The sequence below is a fragment of the Echinops telfairi genome, unplaced genomic scaffold (genome assembly GCF_000313985.2).
Source record: "Echinops telfairi isolate 266 unplaced genomic scaffold, ASM31398v2 ScPeMD7_7462;HRSCAF=8500, whole genome shotgun sequence".
Taxonomy (NCBI): domain Eukaryota; kingdom Metazoa; phylum Chordata; class Mammalia; order Afrosoricida; family Tenrecidae; genus Echinops; species Echinops telfairi.
The window spans coordinates 4,950,966-4,972,024 of NW_022111362.1; the positions used below are offsets into that span (position 1 = coordinate 4,950,966).

A 21,059-nucleotide genomic window follows, 5' to 3' on the forward strand; every position below is an offset into this window, starting at 1 on the left:
ACCGATATCATTCTATAGTCTGAGCCTTCTGTTTGTGTCACCTTTCTTTGGAATGGGCACAAATATGGATCTCTTCCAGTCAGTTGGCCAGGTAACTACCTTCGAAATTTCCTGGCATAGATGAATGAGTGCTTCCAGTTCTTCTATAGCTTTCTGAAACACTTCATTGGGTATTCTGTCAATTCTTGGAGTCTTGTTTTTGGCTAATGCATTCAATACCATTTTAACTTCTTCCTTCAGTATCATTGCTTCTTGATCCTATGCTACCTCCTGAAATGGTGGAATGCCAACTAGTTCTTTTTGGTGCAGTAACTGTACATTCTTTGCCTCATCTCTTGATGCTTCCTGAAACATTCAATATTTTGTCTATAGAATCTTTCAAAATTTCATTTTGAGGGTTGAATTTTTTCTTCATTCTTTCAGTTTCAGATAGGCTAATTCTAGAACCTTGCACATTTCATTATACTATTTGGCTTTGTCTTCTTGAGTTGCCCGTTGAAATTTTCTATTCAAACTCCTTGACTTCATCCTTTTTTCCATTTGCTTTAGCTTCTCAATGATTAATACCAAGTTTCAAAATCTTTTCTGATGTTGACTTTAATCTTTTCTTTCTTTCCTATTTTTTAATGATCTTTTTCTTTCTTCATGAATGATGGTCTTAATGTCCTCTGATGGCTCATCAGGTGTTCTGTAATTAGTGTTCAATGTGTCAAACCTGTTCTTAAGATGTTCTCAAAATTCAGGTGGGATAGACTGAAGGTCATATTTTGGCTCCGGTGGACTTATATTCATTTTCGTCAGCTTTATCCTGAACTTACATATTATCAACTGATAGTCTGTTCCACAGTTGGTCTGGTTTTAGCTGCTGATATTGAACTTCTCCAGTGTCTCTTCCCACAGAGGCTGTCAATTTAATTTCTGTGTATTCCATCTGGGGAAGTTCTGTGTATGGTCCCTTTTGAATTGTTGAAAAAGCTATTTGATATGAATGAGTTATTGATCTTGCAAAATTTTATCAGCTTCCTTTCTATCACGATGTCCATATTTTCCAACTATTGTTCTTTCTTCTTTGTTTCCAGCTTTTGCATTCCACTCACCAGCAACAATTAATGCATCGTTAGCTTTGTGGTTGGTGCATAAAGCTAAATAATAGTTGTATTGATTGGATTTCCTTGAAGCTGGATAGATATAATCTGATTACATATAGTGTTGTCTTTCATGATAGACTTAACAAGATCCTTTCTGACAATGAATGCCAAGCCATTTCTCTTGATTGTGTTATTCCCAGCATAGTAAATCATATGTTTTACTGATTCAAAATGGCCAATATCAGTCCATTTCAACTCAAATGCCTAGGATATTGATTTCATGCTTTCCATTTCATTTTTGACCACTTCCAACTTCCCTAAATTCATACTTTGCATATTCCAAGTTCCAATTATTAGAAGATTTTTGCAGCTGTTTCTCTTTACCTTGAGTCATGCCTTATCAGCAATTGAAGAGCCCTAAGTCTCCACTCCCACAGACTTTACCAGACTCATATCACCATGGTTGACTCCCTCCAAAAAATCAGCTCCTCTTCAGTTACATTTCAGATGGACTAAAGAGGTCCATCTGCCAGCAGTATCTCCAACAATGTACTACTTCCTTGGCTTAGGCTTTCAGTATTTGAAAATGCTTTGAGGCTAGGCATAAGGTTTTCAGCGGCTTTTTCCTCAGACGTGGGGAGTCAAGTTCTTCTTCAATGTCTGGTCTTAGTCTGGAAGTTCTGCTGAAACCAGTTCACTTTGGTGACCTTGCTGGCATTTGAAATACCAGTGACATACTTCCAGCATCACAGCAACACACAAGTCACCACAGTTTGACAAACTGACAGACAAGTGGTGGAAATGGAAATGTAGCACTTAGCTGTTAATACATTTTATCCTATGTTGGCAGAGAACATTCGAAGATGTGCTTGTTTTTAAGTGCTTGCAAGTTGGCTCTACCACATAACAACTTCATGGACAACAGAATGAAACACTATGGGTCTTCCACCATCCTCAACCTTTTTTAATAATTTAGTCCATATTACAGTAATGGTGTCAAAGTATTTCCTTGGGAGTTTTCCTCTTTTGCAGATCCTCTACTTTACCAAGCATGATGTCTTTTTTAAAGGACTGGTCTTTCCATATAACATGTTCAAAGTACCAGAGATGAAGTCTTAACATCCTAATTTTAAGAAGCAGTCTGAAAATAATACTTCCAAAATAGATTTGTTTGTTCTTCTGGAAGTCCGTGGTACTTTAAATAATCTTTGCCAACACCATAACTGAAACACATCCATGTCCTATGGTTTTCCTCACTCACTGTCCAGCTTTCCTATGCATGTGAGGTCATTGAAAATATCATGACTTGGATCAGGTGCATCCTACAGACATCTTTTCTCTTATGTCACCAATTTGCCTAATGAAATACATCCTTTGATTTCTTAACTATTGTTTATATGAGCATTGATTATGGATCCAAGAAAAATTAAATCCTCAACAGTTTCAGTCTTTACTTTGTCTATCATGATTTCATCTCTTGGTTCAGTTGTGAGGATTTTTGTTTTATTAACATTGAGTTGTAATCTGTAGTGAGGCTGCAGTTCTTATTTCCTCATAAGGGCTTCGATTTCTCTTCACACTTCAACAAAAAGAATTGGTTGATGCTCACTCATTACAGGATGTATCATATGATTAAGACTAATTGTACTGAAGGAAGAATTTTAAGCTGCCACACTGGCAGCATTTTTGAAAAATGAGACTCACAACTTTATGGAATATCAATTGATTTCAACAGATTGATGCAACAATGGATGCGCTCACTCATTTATGCCAGGAAATTTGGACGACAACCTCCTGAGCTACTGGATAACAAAATAGAAGAGATCTTTATTTGTTCCCATTCTAAAGGAAGATGAATCAATTGATTATTGAAATTATAGAACATTATCATTATCACTAATATCACAGGCAAGTAAATTTTTGCTGAAGATAATTTTAAAAATGATTGCAACAGTACCTCCAGACAGGGAGCTGACAGAGTTTCTAGGCAAATTTAAAAGAGGATGAGAAGTAAGCAAAATCATTACTATGTCAGATGAGTCAGGACTCAAAGCAGAGAATACCAGTAAGATGTTTATCAATGTTGTTTTTTACAACCATGCAAAGGATTTCAACTTTAGATTATAACAAATGAGTGATATTCTGTGGAATGAGAAATCTAGAACACTTGCTTATGTGCGTCTTTTTTCCCAACAGTTTATGTTAATTAGGTGAAGGTTTACAGGCCAGATCATAGTTTTATATTCAACATTCCGATTCAACTCGTCCATTGCAGTCCCCTCCATGGGCCTTCTACCTACCCACTTCCTCTTTGTGTTTCTGGGGTCTGTTCCTCCTGCTTTCGTAACTCTCTGAACTCTGCCCTTGGGTAAATGCTGCCCTTTTTGTTTCAAATGATTGAATGTTCTAATACAGAGGTGAATTCAGTTCCAAACCTAAAGGGTCCTGTTGGCAGTCTTAAGGGTCCCACCAATCTCTAGCGGCAGCAATCTCTTGGCCAGCAAGCCTAGTCTATTTTATGATTTTGAGTTCTGCGTCACATCCCACCCCACCACCCCGCCCCACTCTATGCAAGGAATGTGATCCTTTTCAAAGCAGTTGGTAGCAGTAGTTGGGCATCATTTAGTTTCTCTGGTATCCGTTTTGTGGAAACTGTTATTGGCCTGGTTCATGAGTTCACTGGACAATTATGTTTCCCCGTGTCTTTAGATTTCCTCACTCTTCTTCCCTCGGAAAGGGGAGAGACCAGGAGTTGTACCTTCGATGACTGACTGCCCAGGAGCGTTTAAGACTTCAGTTTCTACTCACCAAATTGAGACGTGGAACATTGCCTTTGTGAACTATGTTATGCCAATTGGTGTCCCAAGACTAGTCCTCATGCCACGGCACTGGTGCCCAGTAGATCTGAACAGCCACCCTGGCAGGTAGCAGGCCAGGGTCTGTCTCACTGCACCATCAGGGCTCCTTTTACCAGATAACTCGTGAACTTCAAAGAACCAAAAGACCAAACTCACTACCACCACGAGAACCGTAAATAACCCGCTTTCTCAGTGGCAAGTTGGGTACCACGTGCCTACAAGCCCACGTGCCTAGCCAAGCCTGACTGCCGTTCCTAGACCTGTCTCCCTCTCCCCACCCCCGCCCCCAGATCCCACCGCCCCGCGTTCCACCCCTCCCGACGCGCACCGCGGCGTGCTGCGCGGGGCGGTCTCCGGAAGCCTGTTGCCAAACACAAAGGACGCCGCCCGGCGCGGGGGTGGAGCGATGGGCGCCCCCTGAGGCCTAAACCTGCCCCCGGGCCGGCGCGCGGCGAGCGGGAGAAGTGGGCTCCGCAGGTACATGGGGTCGGGGCTGGGATTCCAGGGGCGCAGCCCTTCGGTGGCTGCAAGGGTAGGCCGGGGGGCGTGCGCATCTCCTCGGGGTGGGCGCCCTGGCCGTGGGCGCCCCGGAGGGAAGCGCGCGTCCGGGGTCCGGGGAGTCGGCAGGTAGGCTGGGAAGTGTCGAGCCCCCAGGCCTCTTCGCCAAGCCGCCCGGCCGCCGGGTGCTCGGTGTGCCCAGTGCCGGGGCCCGTACGCCGCCTGGCATCTTCGGCTCGCCTTCGTGCACAGCTAGAGTGGCTTCTCCCGGGATGGGGGCCAAGTAAGTTAGTCTTACTTTGTGCGGCAAGTCTAACACGGTGTCCTGTACCTCCCTCTTCCTCCCCCCCCCCGACATTCTGGAGGCCTGAAGGCTAGGGTGTCATTGAAAAATAACCTTGCTGAGGGTAGCTTGGTGGCTTGCCGTGGGTAGTGTTTAAAATGTACCTGATCCCCTGGATTCGCTGCTGCTTGATCAGATCGTGAAAAAAAAAATAGGCCTTAAAATACCGCCTGAGTTAAAAGTGTGTGCTGTTGGAAATAGAGTTCGCAATTCCAAGACAGTGTTGGGAAACTGACTCCTCCGTAAAAGCACTACCAGGGCCCCTCGATAATCTGTGGTTTTCTAGGTGTCCTGCTGTAAAGTGCCAGGTTTTTTTTAGTTTTTGACCCCACGCGTCCAGTCTCTTCACTGTTCCCCTGTCACCTGGAACAGGGAATTGACCCTCTGAGAATGAGTGTTGAATTCCACAGACGGAATCCCCTATAAATAATGATTGTACTACACATGGGAAACTTTTTAAGACTAACTTGATGTGTTGTAATAAGATTTTGCACTTCAGGATATTATTTGAAGTAAGGGATAAGAGGATATATGTTGTTAGTTTTCTCCATTCTACTCTTTATTTACAGAGGTCCTCTGCCTTTTAAATGTGCTCAGTCCCAAATCCCAAATAGGGAAACCAGTGTTTACATCTTCCAGAGAGTCAAATAATGACAAAGAGCACAGAATTCTTCTGGGAAGGGCTAGAGAGATGGAAATACTGCCCTCAGAAGTAGTTGGAAGATTGTCAAGAAAGAATAGCTTCACATTTTGATACTTATGTTTATTTACCCTCATAAGCCCATGCATATGTGAACTAGAACCCTCTAACAATACTTTTTGCTGAACCCACTGTCATTATGTCAATTGTGATTCCTAGTGACCCTATATACAGGACTTCCGAGATTGTAAACCTTTATGGAATCTTCAAGGTGCAATAGTGGATTTGAACCACTGATCTCTGTGGTACCGGCCCTACACCTAACTCACAGTGCCATCAGAGCGCTTTTACCCACATATATGCACTAGCATCAGTAAATTCCAACTCACAGTAGTAATACTACAGGGTAGAGTAGAATTCTTGGAGGTTTTGGAAGCCATAAATCTTTATGGGAACAAATGGCCTCTTCTTTTACAGAACAGCTAATGGATTATTTGGAATCACTGACCCTTTTTGTTAGCAATCCAAAGAATTATCTCCTACATCATCAGGGCGGCTTTTACTCACATGTACTTACTCTAGAATTTTCTCCCAGTCTCTTGGTTATCTTTTTATTTGGGTGACAAATTCCTTCTGTTAACTCACTACTATGGAGTTAATTCTGACTCATAGCGCCCCTTTAATTTTGAGGTGATTCCATTTACCTATTTTACTCTTTGTTGCCTTTCAAGAAATTTTTACTGAGCACTAAATCTTGAAGCAACACCCCACAGTTATTTTCTAAGAGTTTCATGGTTTTGAGTCATACACTGAAGTCTTTGACCCATTTTGAGATTTTGTACATGGTGTGAGGTAAGATCTATCTTTATTCTTTGCATGTGTCAATACAGTTGTTCCAGTTCTATTTATTAAAGAGACTGAACTCCCCCTCCCCCTTCACTGGAGTTAGCAATGCTGTTAATTAGTTGATGGTAGATGTGTACATTTAACTGGGTTTTCACTTTTATGCCACTAGTTGTCTATCTGATACTAGTTACAAGCTGCTTTAAACACTGTAGCTTTCTTATATGATTTTGTATCAGGAAACAAGAGCCCTCCTACACTATTCTTCTTTTACAAGTTTACTTTTGCTATTTGTAGTCAGTCAGTCCTTTACAGTTCCATATAAATTTGAGGATGATTTTTTTTTGACTTCTGAAAAGGCCATTGGAATTTTATGGTGGTTATATTGAATATCTAAATTGCTTTAGGTAATATTGACACTATTAAGTCTACTGATCCATCGGCATGAAATGGGCTTTCATTTATTTAGGTCATCTGTAGTGTCTCCTGGTAATGTTTTACTGTGTTTGTGTCCTGCACCATTGTTTGCGTGTATTGGGAAAGCAGGCTGCATAATAAACCTCTCACATTTTCCATGAGTGTTTCATGTGTGCATTGTAACCTTTGGGTTTAAGAATTTTAATTTTGTCAAAATAGTACACTCAATCATTTAAAATTCAAATGTTCAAGAGGTACAGGTAGTCTCCAACTTACAAATATTCAAATTATGATGAACTACACTTAATGGATGTTTGGTGTTTGTTTTGTTTGTGGTATACGTTATTGTTAGGAATATGTACTGTATATAATGCTGCAGTATATTTAGCTGATGTTATTCTTTGCAAATATTCATTCACAGATGCTCAGTATTTTGGTTTACTGTTCAAAACACTGATGTATAGCAGGCTATGGCAATAATCATGAAAGCTACAAAAAACAGGTATTTTACTTATATCAGAACCCACTTATGTTGGAGTTTTGGGAATAGAAACCCATTATAGGTTACGGATTACCCGTATATTGAAAATAGCAAGCCACTGTTTCTGTTTCTTTTCGTTGCATCCCACTTTGATTATTATAAACTTTTCCTCTTAATACCTTTATAGAAAAGAGACACTAAGCAATCAATATTTTAAAAAAACAATTTAAAATAATTTCCTTTAATATATAAAGAATATACACAACACACAAAAAAGTCCAATCAAGTTCTCACTTTCAGAGACAACGAAGGTGCATTCAAGGTTTAGGGGAGAGTAAAAAAACCAAACAAACCAGTTGTTTCTCAGTACTCAGGGAAAGGTGATGTAGGATACAGAAGGACACAGAGCATGATTGGGCCCGGGTTGCTTTTCGTCCTGGGGTCAAGCAGGGCCTAGTTCTCCCCCAAGGGAAAGTGCTGGTTTTCCCTGTAATGGCCCTGACTTTGCTCCCATGCTCACCCTCCAGTTTTCCGAAGTCATCCAGCTCTGAGGAGGAGCCCTTCTTGTCCTAGCTTGTGGCCGCCAGGTCGGGGTACCAGAGGAGTTGTCATTCTGCAGGATAGTTAGTGGGGGTCTCCCTAGGACCTTGCTATTTGGTTTCTACCTATTATATTTGAAACCTGAAGATTGGGGAGTCTCAGGGCCTCTCCAGGGCTTGTCTGAACCCTGTGGGCTGTTCTGCTTCCACTGTGGAAAACACCTGTTTGGAGAGGAGTACAGTGTGGCTCAGAGATGGTATCCAATCCCCAGGAGATAATTGGGTGTCCAGAGGCAAGTCTAATTTAGGAGATGATGTTATGTCCAGGGGCAGAGCAGACTCTGGGGAAAGATTTTATTTGGGAACTGACATCACTCAGCTGCTTCACAAGTGGGCCTGGAAGTTCAGGTGTCTGTCTGCACAAGGCCAAGTGTAGGAGAGCTGGCATTGGAGACCTGCATCATATTAGGCCCCTCCAGCTGTATTCATAATGGTAGGCCTGTCTGTGGAGAGCTCTCTGCCTGTTAGGACCACCAGCTAGGACATCTTTGGGCTCTAACTCTGCCCTATCTCCAGGCCCCTGGCCTCAGGCAGACATTCCAGGGAGGAAGTTAAAGTCCTTAGACCTTCAGTCTACTCTACACAGACGTGAGAATGTGGAAAATAAATTCTCAAAGTAGGGATGGTAGAGAGCAGGAGAGCTTACTCTGGGCCAAGTGAGGCTGAGGCCCAACAATTCAGTACTCTACTCCTCCACGCCTGGCCCAGAGTACCTAGATGGGAGTGCCCAAGATAACGGCACAAGGGTCCAATACTTGTGCAGTGGAAACCATACAAGTGACTAGGATGTCCTTGGCTAAGGTCATCTCTACCAGGAAAAATGGGCTGGAGTTGGGCCTAACTCATAGTGAGGTTGCCTGCAAGAAGCGACTCAGGTCTTAGCCCCTACTGTGACCATGTCCGAATTTAACCCCAGATCACCCAGTTTTCCTAGTTTCCAGTCCAGGAATCTCCCAGCCTTTGTGCTAGAGGGCTCTGCTGAGATAATGACTAGTGCAGCTGACAAAGAGGGACCTTCTGGAATTTCTAATCATTGAAATCTCTTACTGGACCCCAAGGCTATCTTTTGTTTCTAGGCTTACACTTCCCCCTTCGCCCTAGGCTTACATTTTTAAATAAAGCATTAAACAGTGATTTTTGTGGTTTTTGCTTTTTTTTTTTTTAAGAAAGTGACCGTGTCAGAGTATGTACTTTTATATCTTATTTAAATATGATTTCATTTTTCCTTGTAATAACTTTATTACACTTAAAGCACACGTGTCTTGAAAAGATGTTATGGTTATGTGCCATCAAATCAGTTCTGACCTATAGAAACCTCTGCACAACAGAACAAAGCACTGCCTGGTCCTGTGCCATCCTCACACTTAGTCTTATGCGTGAGTCCATTTTTGCAACCACTGTGTCAATCTGTCTCCTTCCTCTTTTTCCTGCCCCTCCAGTTTACCAAACATAATGCCCTTCTCCAGGGATAGGTCTCTTCTGAAAACATGTCCAAAGTATGTGAGACAAAGGCTTACCATCTTTGCTTCTAAGGAGCACTTTAGCCGTATTTCTTCCAAGACAAATCAATTTGTCCTTTTAGCAGCCCATGGTACTTTCAGTATGTATCTCTAGCACCACAATTCCAATGTATCATTTTTTCAATTAAAAAGATAGTTATAATTTTACATCTGACCTGAGGTTAAGAAATGAGAGTGCAAGACATCTGGCTACAAATCAGAAGAGCACAATAGATTTGAAAATTATTTATAAATATTGTATCATTATTGTTTTTAAGAAGAAATAGTTTCCTGGTGGAAATGGCTAGCAGAAAAGGCTGAAATCATCTTATCGAATAAATATTACCATGTGCTATGTTAAAAGCAAACACCAGTGGCTGAGACAATTCCAACTCATGGTGACCCAATATGTGTCTGAATAGAACTGTACTCCATCAACTTTTTAAGGCTAATTTATTTTGGAAGTAAATTGTAAGGCCTGACAAGATGTCTCTGGGTGGATCCAACCTCCAAACTTTTGATGAGCAACCAAGCATATTAGCTATCTGCACCATCCATGTACTTGTAGAAATTTAAACAGGAATAAGGCAAAGTCCCAGTCATCAGGGGTGGGGGGTGGGGGGTGGCGGAATAGTAAAAATAATTATGGTACACTATGGTAAGAACAATAATAAAGGTGCATAATCAGGACTCCAGGAAAGAAGGATAGAAATGAGGCTTTTAATTTGAAAGATGAAGGTTAAGAAAACTCAGAAGGGAATTCTAGATTGAGAATCAACTTGTATATAAGAAACACATTGGAGAGAGCAAAGTATCTTAAGTCTTATACATACTACTTTATGATTGGGCTGGGGAGGAAGGAGTGGGCCACGAAGAGACTGAGGGATTGAGAGGAGCTAGATTTTCAAAGGTCTTACAGGTCGTACTAAGAAGTTCGCCCTTATCATCTAGATCAGAATCCCCAAACCCATTGTCATAAAGTTGATTCTAACTCATATTGGCCTTAAAGGGCCCAGTAAAGCTACTCCACAGGGGTCCTTTCATTTTCCCCTTTTTAGTTACAAATTAGGTAGGGGTTTACATTTCAGATCATCAGCTTTGTATTCAACACTTTAAGCCACTCATCAAATCCTCCAATAGTTTATTCCTCGCCCAGTCCTTGCTTTCTTGTTTCCCTCTTGAGGACAGCTGTCTTTCATTTCACACAAGTTAACACTTGCCAACAGTCTAGGCCATTGCTGTATCTTCCAAATCCTTGTCCTCCCTCCACTTGGCAAATTCCTCTGACATGAAAGTTTTAAACTTTTATTCCCCCTTTAACAGTGGTCTAATATTATTTTTCTTTTTGTGATTCCCTCAGCATAATGTTCTCCAGGCCCATCTATACCATGAAGTGCTTCATAGCTTTGTCATTGTTTTTTATCCATACGTAATATTCCATTGTGTGTCTGTACTGAAGTTTCTTTATTCATTGCTCTACTAGTGGGAATTTAAGTTGTTTCCATTTTCTTTCTTTTTTTAAAAAATCATTTCATTGGGGGCTGGTACAGTTCTTACCACAATCCATACATCCATCCATCGTGTCAAGCACATATGTACATTTGTTGCCATCATCATTCTCAAAACATTTGCTTTCTACTTGAGCCCTTGGTATCAGCTCCTCATTTCCCCCCCTACCTCCCCATTCCCCCCTCCCTCATGAACCCTTCATAATTCGTAAATTATTATTATTTTGTCATATGTTACACTGTCTGACATCTCCCCTGCCCTCTTTTCTGCTGTCCATCCCCCAGGGAGGAGGCTATACGTAGAATCTTGTTATTGGTTCCCCCTTTCTACCCCACATTCCCTCCACCCTCCAGGCATCGCCACTCTTACCACTGGTCCTGAAGGGGTCATCTGTACTGGATTCCCTGTGTTTCCAGTTGCTATCTGTACCAATGTACATCCTCTGGTCTAGCCAGATTTGTAAGGTAGAATTGGGATCATGATAGTGGGGGGAGGGAAGAAGCAACTAGAGGAAAGTTGTATGTTTCATCATTACTACCCTGCACCCTGACTGGCTCATCTCCTCCCCACAACGCTTCAGTAAGGGGGTGTCCAGTTGCCTACCGATGGGCTTTGATTCTCCACTCTGCTCTCACCCTCATTTACAACGATATGATTTTTTGTTCTTTCTGTTGTGAACAGTGCAGGGTTCTTTCCCTGTCCTAGGTATTGGAGAGTTTAAAGTATGTCATGGTGTTTTTCTTTTGGTGTCTATCTTGTGCGTTTCTCTCGGCTTCCTGGATAGTTGTTTTCTTTTATGTTGTTGGGGAAGTTGTCTTCTAGAAATTCTTGTGTTATTTTCTTTGTGGGTGTTTTTTGCTTTCTCCTCTTCTGGGCTAGTCTATCACCTAATTCTTAGGCTTTCTTCAGACTCCTTTGCTCCTTTTGTTGATTGTTCCTCTCATGTATTGGAGTTGAGATATTTGTCTTCATACTCAGTATTTCAGCTTTCTGTTTCCACAGTTAAATTACTCTGGTCTTTTATATTTTTGTCTAATTCATATATCTTATTATTCATCTTATGAATATCTGTTTGGAGTAAGATTTCTTTTTATTTTGTTGTTCTTTTGCACTCTTTTTCCATCCATTGAAAATAACTGCACTTCATTCTTTTGAATTCTTTTTTCTGGTAGTTCCAGGATGTTTTCGTCATCAACTGCCCGTCTCCACAGAATAATTTTCTTTAGAGGACAGCACTGAAGCTACAGCTTGGGGAGAGGGACTTTTCTCATCAGACCACACAGGAAGAGAGAGTGGAGCGCATCCTGGCCCACCAAGCCTAAAGAACAATATCCCTGTTCAGAACAGCCAATGCACAGAGTGGACCATATGGCTGATCCCACTATGAAACACGACCTCCCTCACTTACCCATGGCCCTACGGGGGACAACACTGGAGACACAGTGTCGGGATTGGCCCAGTCTTACCCCACCACACCGAGGCAAAGCACTAAGGCTATGCGGCAGAGCAGGGAGCTCCCAAGGGAGTGCAAAGGATAGACTTTGGGGCCAGAACATGGCACCCCATCCCATCGGACTCTACTGGAGGACACTCCTAGAGGTCAACAAACAGACCTTGATCTCTTTACAGGTTTTTCTTTTTTTTAATTTTTATTTTCTTTTAAAAATCTATTTAATTTGGGGGGGGGCGGTCATTGGTTTTCTTTGTTGATGTAGTCATTGCATTCTCTTTTGTCGCTTTGTCTTGCAATGACTTGGTTTTTTGTGCACATTATTATTTCTCTAGGTCTCTCTAGATAAGATAGGTTGGATGAACAGTCTGGAGGAGAAAACAACGGGACTGATGGTTCTAGGGGGACATGGGAGACGGGAAGGTGGGGGAAAGGAGGTGGTCTTGACCAACCCAGGGACAAGGGAACAACAAGTGATCCAAAATTAGTGGCAAGGGGTGAGAGGCCTGGTAGGGATTCAGCAAGGGCAATGTAACTGAGAGAAATTACTGAAACCCAAATGAAGGCTGAGCATGGTAGTGGGACAAGAGGAAAGTAAAAGGAAATAGAGGAAAGAACTAGGAGGCAAAGGGCATTTATAGAGGTCTAAATACAAGCATGTACATAGGAAAATATAAGGGGAAATATATCTACGTGCATATATTTATAGGTTTAGTGTTAAGGCAGCAGATGGACTTTAGACCTCCACTCAAGTATTTCCTTAATGCAAGAACACATTGTTCTGTTAAATTGGCAGTCCATGATGCACACCTTCCTGACACAATCGCTGAAGACAAATGTGTGCATAAGCAAATGTGGTGAAGAAAGCTGATGGTGCCCGGCTATCCAAAGATTTATTGTCTGGGGTCCTAAAGGCTTGCAGGTAAACAAGCAGCCATCTAGCTCAGAAGCAGCAACGCCTACATGGAAGAAGCACGCCAGCCTGTGTGACCACAAGGTGTCGAAGGGATCAGGTATCACACATCAAAGAATAAAAAATCATATTGTAAATGAGGGTGAGTGCAGAGTGGAGACCCAAAGCCCATCTGTAGGTAATGGGACACCCTCTCACAGAAATGTCGCGAGGAGAAGACGAGCCAGTCAGTGTGCAGTGTTGCAACAATGAAACATACAACTTTCCTCTAGTTCCTAAATGCTTCTTCCCTCCCCCCACTATCATGATCCCAATTCTACCTTACAAATCCGGCTAGACCAGAAGATGTACACTGGTACAGATAGGAATTGGAAACACAGTAAATTCAGGACAGATGATCCCATCAGGACCAGTGGTGAGAGTGGCAATACTGGAGGGGGGAGGGAAGGTGGGGTAGAAAGGGGGAACCGATGATAAGGATCTACATATAACCTCCTCTGGGGGACAGACAACAGAAAAGTGGGTAATGGGAGACATAGGACAGTGTAAGGCATGACACAATAATAATAATTTATAAATTATCAAGGGTTCATGAGGGAGCAGGGAAGGAGGAAGGAAGGGGAAAATGAGCTGATACCCAGGGCTTAAGTGGAGAGCAGATATTTTGAGGATGAGGGCAATGAATGTACAAATGTGCTTGACACAATTGAAATATGTATGGATTGTGATCAGAGTTGTATGAGCCCCCAATAAAATGATTTTTTTAAAATTAAAGAGTGAAGGGGTAGAGTCTAGGCTGTCAATTGGCTCATAGCCAAAGAGGCCTCTGTGTGGGCATGGCCTCCTGAGAATTCTGGGAACTCCTGTATTTCCTCTTTCGAGGCAGGAGACACTTGTCTCTCCCTGCTCACACCCTGAGAGATGCTTTACTTAAAAGACATATGGCACTACGACGTGGGAGCTGGAGAAGCCACATGGACCTACCCTGATGCAACCAGGCCTCTGGAGCCAGGGAAGCCACGTAGAGATCCCTGCCAGCACTGAGATGCTTACAATGCCACTGGATCCAGATTTTGTGCCCATTGTGTACAATGCCACTGTATCCAGATTTTGTGCCCACATTCAGCGTCATTGCATGTGTTTCATGAGTCAGAAGAGGACTTTATAGCTTGGTATCGGACATATGGGCTAATATTGGATTTATGGACTTGATGGGGCTGGGCTGCAATGTTTTCTTAACGTACAATTACTCTTCATATAAAACTCTTTTCTTTTTTTAATGATTTTATTGGGGGTTCATACAACTCTAATCACAATCCATACATCCATCCATTGAAAGCTCTTTCTTATATCCATATATGTTTCCCTGGATTTGTTTCTCTAGTCTACCCAGACTAACACAGTCACCTTTCTTTGGAAAGAGTACAAATATGGATCTCATCCAGTCAGTTGGCTAAGTAGCTGTTAGATCTCTCATGGGAGAAATTTACCTCCGTCCTTGGCTTCGCATGAGACAGAATTCACTCCGAAGCCTGATCATGATCCAAGTGAGTTTTATGAAAGGTAAAAGAAGCTTCAGGCACCTCAGGGCACTTCACACCTTCATGAAGAGTCCTGAGGCCAGAGGAGATCACTGCATGACCTCTGAGGAGCAGCTTGAGAAGCAGAATGCTGCAAGGCTCTGGATTCTGGCTTTTCAGGTCCTCTGCTGGGAGGCATGGTGGATGATCCTGGTCAACCCCATTGACTGAATTGAATTCACCTGGCCCAGATGGGCCAATCCCGTTGTAACGGCCACCTAGGTGTACTACAACCTCTGAGCATGCGCAATGGGTGCCACGGTCCCTATGCTAGCTACCTAACATAACTGTCTTCTAAATTTTCTGTCATAGGCAAGTAAGTGCTTCCAGTGTGTCATCAACCTGCTGAAACATTTCAATTAGTGTCCCATCAATTCCTGGAGCCTTGTTTTTGGCTATGTTTTCAGTGCAGCTTGAATTTCTTCATTCAGCACCACTGGTTCTTTTTCATATGCTACCTCCTGAAATGGTGGAATGTGACTAGCTTTTCTTGATACAGTGAATCTGTGTATTCTTTCCATCTTCTATTGATGCTTCCTGCATCATTCGTTATTTTGCCCATAGAATCTTTCAGTATTGCAACTCAAGGCTTGATTATTTTTTCCTTCTAATTCTTTCCATTTAAGATATGCTAAGCATTTTCTTCCTTTTTGGTTTTCTAACTCTAGGTCTTTGCCCACTTCATTATGATATTTGACTTTGCCTTCTCAAGTTGCCCTTTGATATGTTTTATTCAGCTCTTTGAATTCATCATTTCTTTCATTTGCCTTAGCTACTCTATGATTAAGAGCAAGTTTCAGAGTCTCTTTTAACATCCATTTTGATCTTTTCTTTCTTGTCCTTATTGACCTTTCACTTTCTTCATAAGGATGTTCTTGATATCATACCACAAGCCATCAGGCCTTCTGTCATTAGTGTCCAATGAACAGAAAATCTGTTCTTGAGATGTTCTTAAAATTCAGGTGGGAGATACTCAAGTTCGTATATTCAGGCCCTGGCCTGATTTTAGCTGAGCTTCTTCATTATCTCTTCCCACAGAATTAGTCAATTTGATATCTGTGTATTCCATCTGGACAAATCTATGTGTATAGTCATCTTTTGTGTTATTGAAAAAAAGTATTTGCTATGAACAAGTTGTTGGTCTTGCAGAATTCTTCATGGGATATCCAGGTCATTAGGTGTTCTGTCATTAGTGCTTAATGCAGAACATCTTTTCTTGAGTTTTGACATCCTCCATTTTATTTCATATTTATGCTATTTGCATTTTCTCATTTCCTTATTTAGAGTTGTGAGTAGTTTGTCATATTTTGCTAATTCTTACAAAGAACCAGGTTTCTGTCCTGTTTATTATTTGTACTTTCATTTATTTTTTTCCCAATCTTTGATTATTTTTCCCCCTGGTTGCCTACAGGTTTATTTTGCTTCTTTTTTTTTAATTGTCAGAGATGTTAGGTGAAGGTGTTGATTGTGGGTCTTTCTTTTATGATGTGGTGCAATCAATTGCCTTCTACCTTTACTGTTTCCCAAAAGTTTTGATATATTGTGTTTTCATTGTTATTTGTTTGAAGAAATGTTTTCATGTTAGTTTTATTTGTTCTATTTCTCAGTAGTTTTTAAGCTGGGTGTCATTCAATTTCCATGTATGTGATTCCCCCCACCCCCCAATATATATTGATTTCTAATTTCATCGCATTGTTATCTGTTCTTAGGTCTTGATGTTTTTATTGAGACTTGCTTTGTGGCCTAATATATTGTCTTTCCTGGAAAATGTGCTTTGTGCTCCAGAAAAGATTGTATAGTGGAGTGTTCTATGTATATATGTCTGACGTTAAGTTTTTTACTGTCACTACAATTTTAGACTGTGTAGTAGGTTTTGAAGTGAGAGATCTCCCACTTTATTCTTTTGTAATGGTGCTTTTCTTATCCTTGTGAGTACCCTTTCCCTATACAGTTAGTAAAGACTTTTTCCATCTCTTTAAAAAAGGATGTTGGAATCTGAATTGGGACAGAATGTAATTGTAGATTGCTTTTGGTACTCTTTACATTTCCACAATGTGAAGTTTTGCTATCCATGAGCATAGTATATTTTTCCCATTTATATAGTCCTCTTTGGTTTCATGTAATAGTAATGTTTTGTAGTTTTCTTAGTATATGTATTGTTTCTGTGGTTACATTTATTCCTAAGCATTTAATCTTTGTATTCGCTATTGCAAATGGCCTCCATTTGTGTGTCTGTTTCTCTGACTGTAGTAGCTTGTGTGTTACTTTGATGCTGGATGCTATGTCACTGGTGTTTCAAATAGCAGGATCACTATAGAACAAAACATGTTTCACTGGAGCTTACAGACTGTGAATGAAAAAGGAATAGACTGTTCAGTTTTGAAGGGTTTGCCACTGACAGTCACATCAACAACACTGGAATATTGACAGATAAAGGGTCAAAAGATGAACCTGTGGGTTGGAATTCACTCAAAATACTACTGAGGAGGAACTGCCTTCTCAAAGTAGTGCCAACACAATGATATGGGGGGAGTATAGCTTTGGGGATCTTCATTTGCTGATGGAGATGACTCAAAATAAGATACAACTGCAAGCATTATTAATCATCTTAATGTAGAGTGTATGAAGTATTAATCAAGGAAAATTGGAACTCATCAAAAATTAAATGAATTGCCTAAAATAAATATCCTAAGCAATTAATGAGCTGAAATGGACTGGTATTAGTCATTTTTGCATCAGGCACTCATGAGTTAGTATGCCGGGAAAGACAAATTTAAGAACTGCTTCATATTTATTGTGAATGCACTGTAGGCATTAATGAAAAAAAGGCTCCAGGAATTGATAGAGTAGCAATAGAAATGTTTTGACAAATTGATCAGGCACTGGAGGCACTCACTGATCTATGCCAAGAATTTTTTTTTTAATTGAGGCCTCTTATAGCTCTTATAACAATCCATATATCAGTTGTATTAAGCATATTTGTACATATGTTGCCATCATTATTTTCTAAACATTTACATTTTATTTGAGCCCTTGGTATCAGCTCTTCTTTTTACCCTCCTTCCTCCCCCTTCACACCCTTATGACTTCTCGATAAATTATAAATTATTATTAATTTCACATCTTACACCGCCCGCTGTCTTCCTTCCCCCACGGTTTTTTCTCCCCCTTTTTCTCCCCACCTTTCCCCTATCTTCTGGTATCGCTATTCCCATTTCTGTTCCTGAGGGGTTTATCTGACTTGGATTCTTATCTGTACCTGTGTACATGCTCTGACCTAGCCCACAGTGAAAGGCAGGATTAGGGTCATGATAGTGTGGGGGTGGGGGGTGGGAGTGGGCGAGCCTTAAGGAAACAAAGAAATATTCTGTGTTTCATCTGTGCTATATTTCACCCTGGTTGACTCATCCCTTCCTTGCCACCCTTCTGTGAGTGGGTGTCCCATTGCCGACAGATGGGTTTTGGGTCTCTGCTCCAACTACCCTTGTTCTCAGCAATGTTTTTTTTGTTTGTTTGTTTGTGGTCTTCTGATGCCTGTTACCCCATCCCATCGGCACTTCATGATCACACAGGTTGGTGTGGGCTTGTTGCTTCTCTGCTAGATGGCTGCTTCTTTATCTTCAAGTCTTTTAAAACCCCAAATGCTATATCTTTTGATAGCCAAGCACCATCAGCTTTCTTCACCACATTTGCTTATACACCTATTTTTGTCTTCAGCGATTATGCCAAGAATTTTGAATGCAGCTACTTTGTCAACTAACTAGAAGAGATGCGTATTTGTATCTATTCCAAAGAAAAGTGACCCAGGAGAATGTGGAAGTGATTGAACAATATTATTAGTACCACATGCAAGTAAACTTTTGCTGAAAATAATTTTAAAACAGTTGCAGCAGAACATGACTTCTGGCATCACATGGAGTGTGGCTGCATACAGAGAGTGCCAGAAAGACATTTAGTTGTGATTTTTTTTACTATGCATAGGCATTGGACTGTGTGGGTCATAACAAACTATGGGTAACATTGAGAAGAATAGTAATTGCAGAACACATAATTGAGCTCATGTGGAGCTTTTATAGACCAAGAGGCAGTCATCCAACAGAACAAGGAAATAGTTGGTGGTTTAAAATCTGGAAAGATGTGCATGAGAGTTGCATCCTTTCACTATATTGCCTGAATCCATATGTTGGGTAAATAAATCAAGAAGCCGGAGTATGTGGAGAATCATACATGAAGAAAGCGAAGCATCACTAAAAAACACAAGAAAGAAAGAAAATATTAAAGTGGATGTCAGAATAGATTCAGAAACTTGCTCTTAAATTCACAGTATCATGATTGGAGGAAGTCTTATGCCTGCAGTATGCAAGGGACACAATCTTCCTGGCTGGAAGTAAGGAAGATTTAAAGCATTTGCTAATGAAGATTGAGGCCTGCACCCTTCAATATGGATTACAAGTCAGTGAAAAGGAAACAAAAATTCTTACCAGAGAAAAAGTTGACAGGATTTTGTCTTGCTTGGTTGCATAAGCAACGCTCATGGAAGCTTCAGTTCTGTCTTAGAGTGTAATATGTGTCTTAGATAATTATGATTATGTCTTTCTTGCTGATTTATATAATTTCCTTGTCTGTTAAGCTGGATGTTGTCCTTAAAGTCTATTTTATCATGAATTAATATTGCCACTCCTGCCCTTTTCTTGATAGTCATTAGCTTGAACACCGTCCCTCCCCCCCAGCCCCAATCCTTTGAATTTTGCTGTAGTGGTATAGTGGGCTGCAATCCTTAGTCATCTGATTTCTGTCTATTGGGTGGTGTATTTAATCCATTTACATTTATTACAATTATTGATTGATATGAATGTATTGCTATCATTTTATTTGAGGTGTTTTTTTTTTTCAATACATTTTTTTAGGACCTAATCTAGACATCAAACCATTCTATGGTTCAGTTATATCAAACAGTGTTGTACAATTGCTACCACAATTTATTTCAAAACATTTTCTTCCTTGCACTCTTTGATATCAGCTTCCCATTACTCACCTACACCCAACCCCACCCCCACTGCACCCTCCTGGAACCCTTATTCTATTTATTGTCTTTACAGATTTATTTTTCTGGGTTTCATATACTGAAAAACCTAGAAAAATATATAATAGAGAGTCAAGAAAGGTACCAACAATGACAAAGTACAAGAGATAAACCCTATATGGAAAAAAACACAGCAAATATTAAATACTAGATCAAGCACAAAGTATCAAAAGGGAAATTAGATGACAAGGTTTTAACCATTCCAGTCAAAGTTATCATTTTAATGTATTATAGTTGTCCCAACAATACTCTCTGTCTGAAAACCAGGTTATTCTCATCCCTCAATTCTGATTAGAGGGAAATCACTAGAGGCTTATTCCTTCTGTAGATCCTTCAAATGTATTGGGGCTATTCATTCTGATAGGCAGGCAACATCTAATTTCTTCACCACACTTTGCTAAAGCACCATAGCTTCCATGTCTCCTTCAGGAGGACAAGTATTGAGCAGGACTGTGTCATAAGAACTCATTGTTCTTAGACTGGAGTTAGGATTAAGTTCTAGCCCCATATCAATTCCTGAATATATGCCTGTTATCTGCCTCTGGGACACCTTAGAGACATGGTAGAGAATATTATCAATCATCTCTCTGGAACATAAGGACCTTTTGTTTAGTGTCATTGAGTAGCCCATGGTAATAATTTTAAAACAATTTTGATACTTTTGACAGCTTTGGGTTTAACATTTAGGTCTCTGATCAACCTTGAGTTCATTTTTGTGTATGGGATGAGGTATGGGTTCTGTTTCATTCTTCTGTAGATGAAGATCAGTTTTTCTAGCACCATTTGTTGAAGAAGGCATCCTCTTCCAATTTAGTGTTTATTGGGTTTCTGGATTTTCTGCCCTGTTCCATTGGTTTATGTATCTACCATTATATCAGTATGAGGCTGTTTTGACAACACTGGCTGTATGGTAGGTTTTGAGGTCAAGTCGTGCAAAATCACCTACTTTCCCCACTTCATTTTGAGAAGGTCTGTTTTGTCTTCCCCTGTGTGTGCTTTCTTTGTTCTATCTACTCGTCCTGCATGAATGCCCTGCACTAGGGTCCTTAAATTTGTCCCAGTTTTCTCTGCTTATCTTCCCCTCTCTGTGTGATTTGGTGATTAATTTTTCCATTTCTTTAATGAATGATGTTGGGATTTTGTACAAATCTCCTATAAAGCCATCTGGTCCTGGACTTTTTTTGGTTGGGAATTTCTTGATAACTTTGTCTATCTTTTTTCTTTTCAGTTTTTACCCATTGAGTTATTGGCTGTTGTT

General features: G+C 40.7%; 1 protein-coding gene and 1 pseudogene across 1 annotated transcript in view; one reads left to right on the forward strand and one right to left on the reverse strand.

The window, feature by feature from the left end:
* Nucleotides 1-4,348: 4,348 nt before the first annotated feature.
* The window catches only part of NINL (ninein like), a 176,272-nt gene continuing 159,561 nt past the window's right edge, over nucleotides 4,349-21,059 (forward strand). Inside the window, exon 1 of the mRNA XM_045283532.1 lies at nucleotides 4,349-4,423. The gene's annotated coding sequence lies outside the window, so the exon portion shown is untranslated. The remainder of the gene's footprint in view (nucleotides 4,424-21,059) is intronic.
* Nucleotides 7,622-8,155, reverse strand: LOC123520893 (annotated as a pseudogene).